Source organism: Pan paniscus, chromosome 1 (assembly GCF_029289425.2).
Source record: "Pan paniscus chromosome 1, NHGRI_mPanPan1-v2.0_pri, whole genome shotgun sequence".
Lineage (NCBI taxonomy): Eukaryota > Metazoa > Chordata > Mammalia > Primates > Hominidae > Pan > Pan paniscus.
Window position 1 is genome coordinate 32,080,539 of NC_073249.2, and position 9,013 is coordinate 32,089,551.

The window sequence follows — 9,013 nt, forward strand, 5'->3', positions numbered from 1 at the left end:
TGCGCTGCTGCAAGGAATGGAGAGCACTGGCAAACAATGCTCGTCAGATTTTAGGAGCTTGATGTTCCAGCCTCACCTGGATTTTCCCACACCATTACACTCTGACTTATGGGACCTCATTCTTTACCAACAAATGCCCTCACTTTAAGTGGACAGCCTTCGAGACTGAGAGTTCAACTTTTGTTGTTATTCAGCCAATTGCATGATGAGGGCTTGTGTTTGATTTTCAGCTATTTCAGCCCTGCGTCTACAGGAGAGAAGATGCTCCCTCAGGGCACACTTAGAAGCTCTTAGGCTGTTTATGGTTTTCCACACATGTTCAAAGGTATCATATACACAGTTACCAAGCTCCTTGCCTTTTATAAGTGGTTAGTTAGGAGTATCAAATACAGATGTTTTGTGTATCCTGATAAACAGTTTATACCATGAACTATCAGTGCTGTCTGTGCTATTATAAGTAGAGTTCTCAGCACTTTTAGGTCTAATCAGATTAGGCAGCCAATTCTAGAAACCCCCAAACCAATTAAGAAAACTCATCCTAAAAATTCTGTTCTTCTAAAACCATTCCTGGTACCAATTCTCTGTCTTAGTCTGTTTTTTGCTGTTATAACAGAATATCTGAGACTGGGTAATTTATAAAGAACAGACATTTATTTCTTATAGTTCTACCTCCTAGAGTTCTAGGAGGTAAAGGGGATGAACACATCCTTTTATCAGGAACCCACTCCCATGTTAACTAACCCACTGTTAAGATAACAACATGAATTCATTCACGAAGCCAGAGCATCTTAAAGGTTCCACCTCTCAACACTGTTTTTTTGGGGATTAAGTTTCCAATGCACAAACTTAGAGAAACACATTCAAACCATAGACATACACAGAAACCATGCCCCAGCCCTTAAAATTCATGTTCTTCTCACATGAAAAATGCATTCATTTCATCCCAATAGCCCCATATTCATTTAATCCCAATAGCCCCCTTACCTCCTCTTGCTCTCACACTCTCTTGCCTTCTCACTTTCTTCCATGTGATCATGCAGCATAAAAGCCCCACTTGTGGGGCCCTTGATCTTGGACTTTCCACCCTCTAGAACTGTAAGAAATAAATCTCTGTTCTTTATAAATTAGTCTCAGATTTTTTTTTTTTTTTTCTTTTTTTGAGACGGACTCTCACTGTCTCCCAGGCTGGAGTGCAGTGGCGCGATCTCGGCTCACTGCAAGCTCCGCCTCCCGGGTTCACGCCATTCTCTTGCCTCAGCCTCCTAAGTAGCTGGGACTACAGGCATCCATCACCACGCCTGGCTAATTTTTTGTATTTTTAGTAGAGACGGGTTTCACCGTGTTAGCCAGGATAGTCTTGATCTCCTGACCTTGTGATCCACCTGCCTCGGCCTCCCAAAGTGCTGGGATTACAGGTGTGAGCCATCACGCCTGGCCTCAGATACTTTGTTATAACAGCACAAACAGACTAAGAGAGAGAATTGGTACCAGGAATGGTTCTAGAAGAACAAAATTTTTAGGATGAATTTCCTTAATTGGTGTGGGGGTTTCTTAACTTGTTTTCATCATCAACTCAAAAGTCCAAAGTCCAGAGTCTCATCTGAATTAGATATGGGTGAGACATAGGCATGATTCATTCTGAGTCAAATTGCTCTCCAGCTGTGAACCTGTGAAATTAACAAATTGTGTGCTTCTAAAAGACAACAGGTGGACAGGCATAGGATAGACATTCCCATTTCAAAAGGGAGAAATAGGCCAAAAAGAAGGAATAACTTCCCCCACATAAGTCCAAAACCCAAAAGAGAACATTAAGTCTTAAAGTTGGAGAATATTCTCCTTTGTCTCCATGTCCCACATCCTGGGCATACTAGGGTGGGAATGGGCTCCCAAAGCATCAGGTAGCCCTGCCTCTGTGGCTTTCCTGGGCTCAGTCCACTCAGTGACTCTGCTGGGTTGGAATCTCATGCCTGCAGGTTTCCCAGGCTGAAGTTGCATGCTGGTGACCCTACAGCTCAGGGGCTTCTGAGGTGGCCTTACCCCCATGGCTCCACTAGGCATTACCCTAGTGGGGACTCTCTGTCGAGGCTCCAACCCTACATTTTTACTCTGCATTTCCGAGCTGTCCATGACATCCTTTGAAATCTAAGTGGAGGCTACTATGGCCTCGCAGCTCTTGCATTTAGCACACCTATAGAATTAACACCACATGGACACCACCAAGGCTACTGTTTACATCTTCTGGAGTGGGAGCACAAGTTGCAGCTGGGCCTACTTGAGGTACAGCTGGGATTGTGAAGAAATGTTGTGCTGGAATGAGAGAAGCAGAGACTTGAAGCATTTCAGGGCAGCAAATACTGATATCCCACTGGCACCTCTCTGGAAACATTGCCCTCAAGATCCTGTTGTGGACCAGTAATGGGAGGGGTAGACTCGAAGATCTCTGAAATGACTTTGGGGTCTTTCTCCTATTATCTTGTTGAATAGCACCTGGCTTACTTCTATCCATGCTAATCCCTTTGTCAAAGGGTTGTTTGGCCCTTGTTCTCCTAAAGATGCCTTCACTCTTTTTTTTTTTTTTTTTTGAGACGGAGTCTCTCTCTGTCACCCAGGCTGGAGTGCAGTGGCGCTATCTCTGCTCACAGCAAGTTCCGCCTCCCAGGTTCGCACCATTCTCCTGCCTCAGCCTCCTGAGTAGCTGGGACTACAGGCGCCTGCCACCACGCCCAGCTAATTTTTGTATTTTTAGTAGAGATGGGCTTTCATCGTGTTAGCCAGGATGGTCTTGATCTCCTGACCTCGTGATCCGCCCGCCTCGGCCTCCCAAAGTGCTGGGATTATAGGTGTGAGCCACCGCGCCCGGCCAAGATGCCTTCACTCTTTACATGTCCAGGCTGAGAACTCTGCTCTGCTTGCCTTTTAATTATAAATTTCACCTTTAAATTGTTTCTCTCCTCTTGCATCTTACCGTATGCAGTTAAAAGTAGCGAGGCAGCTCCTCCAATATTTTGCATAGAAATTTCTTCCACTAAATATGCTAGTTCACTGCTCAATTCCACCTTTCATAATGCCCTAAGACATAGATAAAATTCAGCCAAGTCCTTTGCAAATTTATAACACAGATGGCCATTACTCCAGTTTCCAATAAGATATTTCTAATTTCTGGTCAAAGTGTGTTGACATGTATTACCTGAATTTATTGCTGATGTATAATAACACTTTAACTCTAAAATAATATAGCTTTTGGCTGAGAAAACCAAAACTTCCCCCAAATTATGACAAACTTGGTTTCCAAAGCCACTATTTTCATTCATATAATTTTTCAGAGGTCTCCAAATTCTAGTTAAGAGAATAAAAGAAAGTGCTCAGAGTACTTGATTATCTTGTTTCCTTTTTTTTTTTTTTAAAGAAATTACTTGGCCGGGCGCGGTGGCTCATGCCTGTAATCCCAGCACTTTGGGAGGCTGAGACGGGCAGATCAGGAGGTCAGGAGATCGAGACCATCCTGGCTAACACAGTGGAACCCTGTCTCTACTAAAAATACAAAAAATTAGCCAGGTGTGGTGGCAGGCGCCTGTAGTCCCAGCTACTCAGGAGGCTGAGGCAGGAGAATGGCGTGAACCCAGGAGGCGGAGCTTGCAGTGAGCCAAGATCACACCACTGCACTCCAGCCTGGGTGACAAAGTGAGACTCTGTCTCAAGAAAAAAAATTACTTTTATGTTTTTATTGTGACTTTTTAGAAATGCAGGAACGATTCCAATAAGGAAAAGATAAAATGTAAAGAGAATCACAATTAAAAGCCTTAAAGGGGCATACACTTAATAACACACACACACACACACACACACATGCACACACAGATATTCCTAATTTCTGTCTAAGACCTCATCAGAATGGCCTTTACTGTTTATATTTCTACCAACATTCTAATCATAACCACTTAAGTAATCCCTAAGAAGATTTAGGTACTTCCTACAGCTCGTCTTCTCAGCCCTCATGGAATTGTCCTTAAGGTTTCATTCATGGTAATATGGACTTTTTCTAGCTCGCTCCTCCAGATTCTTCCGGCTTCTACCCATTACCCAGTTCCAAAGCCACTTTCACATTTTCAGGTATTTGTTATAGCAGAAGCCCCACTTCTTTGTTCCAAATTCTGCATTTGTCAGGGTTCTTCAGAGAGTCAGAATCAGTAAGATGGAAAGATAGATAGATAGATAGAGAGATAGAGAGATAGATGATAGATAGATAGATGATAGATAGATAGATAGATTAGATAGATAAACAGGTGATTTATTAGGAGAATTGGCTCACATAATTGTGAAGGATGAGAAGTCCCATGACAGGCTATCTGCAATCTGGCAACCCTGGGATGCTGATAGTGTGGCTCAGTCCTAGTCCAGAAGCCTCGGAACCAGGAAGCCAATGGTATAATTCTCAGTATGAGGCTGGAAGACTGAGAATCCAGGAGGCTGCATTATAAGGCCTAGTGTGCCAAGGCCAGAGAGCCTGGTGTTCTGCTATCTAAGGGCAGGAGAAGAGGAGGATTCCAGCTCCAGGAAAGAGAGAAGAAATTGCTCTTGCTGTTCTATCCAGGCCCTCAGCCATTTGGATAGTGCTCCATTGAGGGCAGACTTGCCTCACTCAGTCTATTGATCCACACTCCAGTCTCCTCTGAAACACACTCACAGGCATACCCGTAGTACTGCTTTACCGGTTCTCTAGGTATTTCTTAACCCAGTCTAGTTGACACACAAAATTCATCATCAAATACTGATAAAAATTAAATATGTATTCATTCTTTTTATAAATATTACTATAAATGTATCCCTATGATATGTCAGTTTGTATTTGGTTCCTGAGATAGTAAAATAAATAATATTTGGGACCCACACTTAAGAATCTTCCAGTGTATATTAAAAAATGCTTAGCATCATTAATTATGTAGAGGGACTCATTATTAATCAGGGAAATCAAATCAAAACCACACTGAGGCTCGGCCTCCCAAAGTGCTGAGATTACAGGCGTGAGCCACCGCACCCGGCCTAGATTATTCTCACTTAATTATTACTAAGGTCTGTATATAATTTCTATTTTATAAATTAGAACACTAAGGCTCAGAAAAGTGGAGTGAGTTGCCCAAACTCACACAGTGAAGCCGGGATCAAAGCTAATTACAGTACTGTCGAGAGGCTCGCACGCCTCCAGCCCGGCCCCGGCCCCCCGGGACGGAGAGCGGAGCAGCCCTGGCTCTGGGCTACGGACTATGGGCGAATAGCTCTGACCACCCGGCGAAGCATGCCGCCTGCCTTGGCCTCCCAAAGTGCCGAGATTGCAGCCTCTGCCCGGCTGCCACCCCGTCTGGGAAGTGAGGAGCGTCTCTGCCTGGCCGCCCATCATCTGGGACGTGAGGAGACCCTCTGCCTGGCTACCCAGTCTGGAAAGTGAGGAGCATCTCTGCCCGGCCACCATCCCATCTAGGAAGTGAGGAGCGCCTCTTCCCGGCCACCATCCCATCTAGGAAGTGAGGAGCGTCTCTGCCCAGCCGCCCATCGTCTGAGATGTGGGGAGCACCTCTGCCCCGCCGCGCCCTCTGGGAAGTGAGGAGCGCCTCTACCCGGCCGCGACCCCGTCTGGGAGGTGAGGAGCGTCTCTGCCCAGCTGCCCCGTCTGAGAAGTGAGGAGACCCTCCGCCTGGCAACCACCCCATATGAGAAGTGAGGAGCCCCTCCGCCTGGCAGCCACCCCGTCTGGGAAGTGAGGAGCGTCTCTGCCCGGCAGCCACCCCATCCAGGAGGGAGGTGGGGGTCAGCCCCCACCAGGCCAGCCGCCCCGTCCTGGAGGGAGGTGGGGGGGTCAGCCCCCCGCCCGGCCAGCCGCCCCGTCCGGGAGAGAGGTGGGGGGGTCAGCCCCCCGCCTGGCCAGCCGCCCCGTCCGGGAGGGAGGTGGGGGGAGTCAGCCCCCTGCCCAGCCAGCCGCCCCGTCTGGGAGGTGAGGGGCGCCTCTGCCTGGCCGCCCCTACTGGGAAGTGAGGAGCCCCTCTGCCCAGCCAGCCGCCCCGTCCGGGAAGGAGGTGGGGGGGGTCAGTCCCCCGCCTGGCCAGCCACCCCGTCCGGGAGGGAGGTGGGGGGGTCAGCCCCCCGCCTGGCCAGCCGCCCCATCCGGGAGGGAGGTGGGGGAGTCAGCCCCCCGCCCGGCCAGTCGCCCCGTCCGGGAGGGAGGTGGGGGGGTCAGCCCCCCGCCAGGCCAGCCACCCTGACCGGGAGGGAGGTGGGGGGGTCAGCCCCCCGCCCAGCCAGCCGCCCCGTCCGGGAGGTGAGGGGCGCCTCTGCCCGGCCACCCCTACTGGGAAGTAAGGAGCCCTTCTGCCCGGCCAGCCGCCCCGTCCGGGAAGGAGGTGGGGGGGGTCAGCCCCCCGCCTGGCCCGCCGCCCTGTCCAGGAGGGAGGTGGGGGGGGTCAGCCCCCCGCCCGGCCAGCCGCCCCTTCCGGGAGGTGAGGGGCGCCTCTGCCCAGCCGCCCCTACTGGGAAGTGAGGAGCCCCTCTGCCCGGCCAGCCGCCCCATCCGGGAGGGAGGTGGGGGGGTCAGCCCCCTGCCCGGCCAGCCGCCCCGTCCGGGAGGTGAGGGGCGCCTCTGCCCGGCCACCCCTACTGGGAAGTAAGGAGCCCTTCTGCCCGGCCAGCCGCCCCGTCCGGGAAGGAGGTGGGGGGGGTCAGCCCCCCGCCTGGCCCGCCGCCCTGTCCAGGAGGGAGGTGGGGGGGGTCAGCCCCCCGCCCGGCCAGCCGCCCCTTCCGGGAGGTGAGGGGCGCCTCTGCCCAGCCGCCCCTACTGGGAAGTGAGGAGCCCCTCTGCCCGGCCAGCCGCCCCATCCGGGAGGGAGGTGGGGGGGTCAGCCCCCTGCCCGGCCAGCCGCCCCGTCCGGGAGGTGAGGGGCGCCTCTGCCCGGCCACCCCTACTGGGAAGTAAGGAGCCCTTCTGCCCGGCCAGCCGCCCCGTCCGGGAAGGAGGTGGGTGGGGTCAGCCCCCCGCCTGGCCCGCCGCCCTGTCCAGGAGGGAGGTGGGGGGGTCAGCCCCCCGCCCGGCCAGCCGCCCCTTCCGGGAGGTGAGGGGCGCCTCTGCCCAGCCGCCCCTACTGGGAAGTGAGGAGCCCCTCTGCCCTGCCAGCCGCCCCGTCCGGGAGGGAGGTGGGGGCGTCAGCCCCCCGCCAGGCCAGCCGCCCCGACCGGGAGGGAGGTGGGGGGGTCAGCCCCCCACCCGGCCAGCCGCCCCGTCCGGGAGGTGAGGGGCGCCTCTGCCCGGCCGCCCCTACTGGGAAGTGAGGAGCCCCTCTGCCCGGCCAGTCGCCCCGTCTGGGAGGGAGGTGGGGGGGTCAGTCCCCCGCCCGGCCAGCCGCCCGGTCCGGGAGATGAGGGGCGCCTCTGCCCGGCCGCCCCTACTGGGAGGTGAGGAGCCCCTCTGCCCGGCCACCGCCCCGTCTGGGAGGTGTACCCGGCAGCTCATTGGGAATGGGCCATGATGACAATGGCGGTTTTGTGGAATAGAAGCGGGGGAAAGGCGGGGAAGGGATTGAGAGATCGGATGGTTGCCATGTCTGTGTAGAGGGAGGTAGACACGGGAGACTTTTCATTTTGTTCTGTACTAGGAAAAATTCTTCTGCCTTGTGATCCTGTTGATTGGTGACCTTACCCCCAACTCTGTGTTCTCTGAAACATGTGCTGTGTCCACTCAGGGTTAAATGGATTAAGGGTGGTGCAAGATGTGCTTTGTTAAACAGATGCTTGAAGGCAGCATGCTCGTTAAGAGTCATCACCACTCCCTAATCTCGAGTACCCAGGGACACAAACACTGCGGAAGGCCGCAGGGTCCTCTGCATAGGAAAACCAGAGACCTTTGTTCACTTGTTTATCTGCTGACCCTCCCTCCACTGTTGTCCTATGACCCTGCCAAATCCCCCTCTGTGAGAAACACCCAAGAATGATCAATAAAAATAAATAAATTAAAAAAAAAAAAAAAAAAAAACCACACTGAGTGTGTTAGGCTATTCTTTGCATTGCTATAAAGGAATACCTGAGACTGGGTAATTTGTAATGAAACATTTAATTGGCTCATCACTCTGCATGCTGTAGAAGCATGGCGCCAGCATTTGCTTGGCTTCTGGGAAGCCATCAGGAAGCTTACAATCATGGCTGATGGTGAAAGGGAAACAGGCATCTCACGTGGCGACAGCTGGGGCAAGAGGTAGGGGGAGGTGCCATATACTTTTAAACAACCAGATCTCGTGAGAATTCACTCACTATGGTGAGGACAGCACCAAGCCATGAAGGATCCTCCCCCATGATGCAGTTACCTCTCACCAGACACCACCTACAATATTGGGGATTACAATTCAGCATGAGATTTAGAGGGGACAACATTCAAACTATATCAGTGAAATACCACTTCATGCTCACTGGGTTGACTCAAGTCACAAAGATGGAGAATAGCAAGTGTTGCCAAGGATGTGGAGAAATTAGAAACTTCATCCATTGCTGGTGACATTGTAAAATGGTACAGCCACTTGTACAGTTTGGCCGCTCCTAAAATGTTAAACGTGAAGTTGCCATATGATCTAGCAATTTCACTTCTAGGTATATATACAAAAGAATTGAAAATGTATGCCCACATAAAACAAGCACATATTTTTTAATGAATTAATGATTTTAGAGAATTATTTGATTTGACGTTGTGAATGTACATGGCAGCATTATTCATAGTAACCAAAAACAACTGGAAACTACGCAAATGACCATCAACTGATGAATGAATAAACAAAATGTGGTATGTCTATACAATGAAATATTATTTGTTCACAAAAAGAAATGACATGCTACAGCATGGATGACTCTTAAAAACATTAGTAAATGAAGTAAAAGAAGGCAGACACAAAAGCCCACTTATTTTTATTTCATTCAAAAAATGTCCAAAAGAGGCAAATCTATAAAGACAGAAGGTAAATTAGTGGTTGCTAGGAGGTGGGGG

At 51.1% G+C, this 9,013-nt stretch overlaps 1 non-coding gene across 1 annotated transcript; it reads left to right on the plus strand.

Moving 5' to 3' along the window:
* The first annotated feature begins 3,161 nt into the window (after positions 1–3,161).
* On the plus strand, positions 3,162–3,244 carry LOC112438456 (small nucleolar RNA SNORD45). The gene has a single exon (XR_003026872.1). It is a non-coding gene; the product is annotated as a small nucleolar RNA SNORD45 (small nucleolar RNA).
* The last annotated feature ends 5,769 nt before the right edge of the window (positions 3,245–9,013 follow it).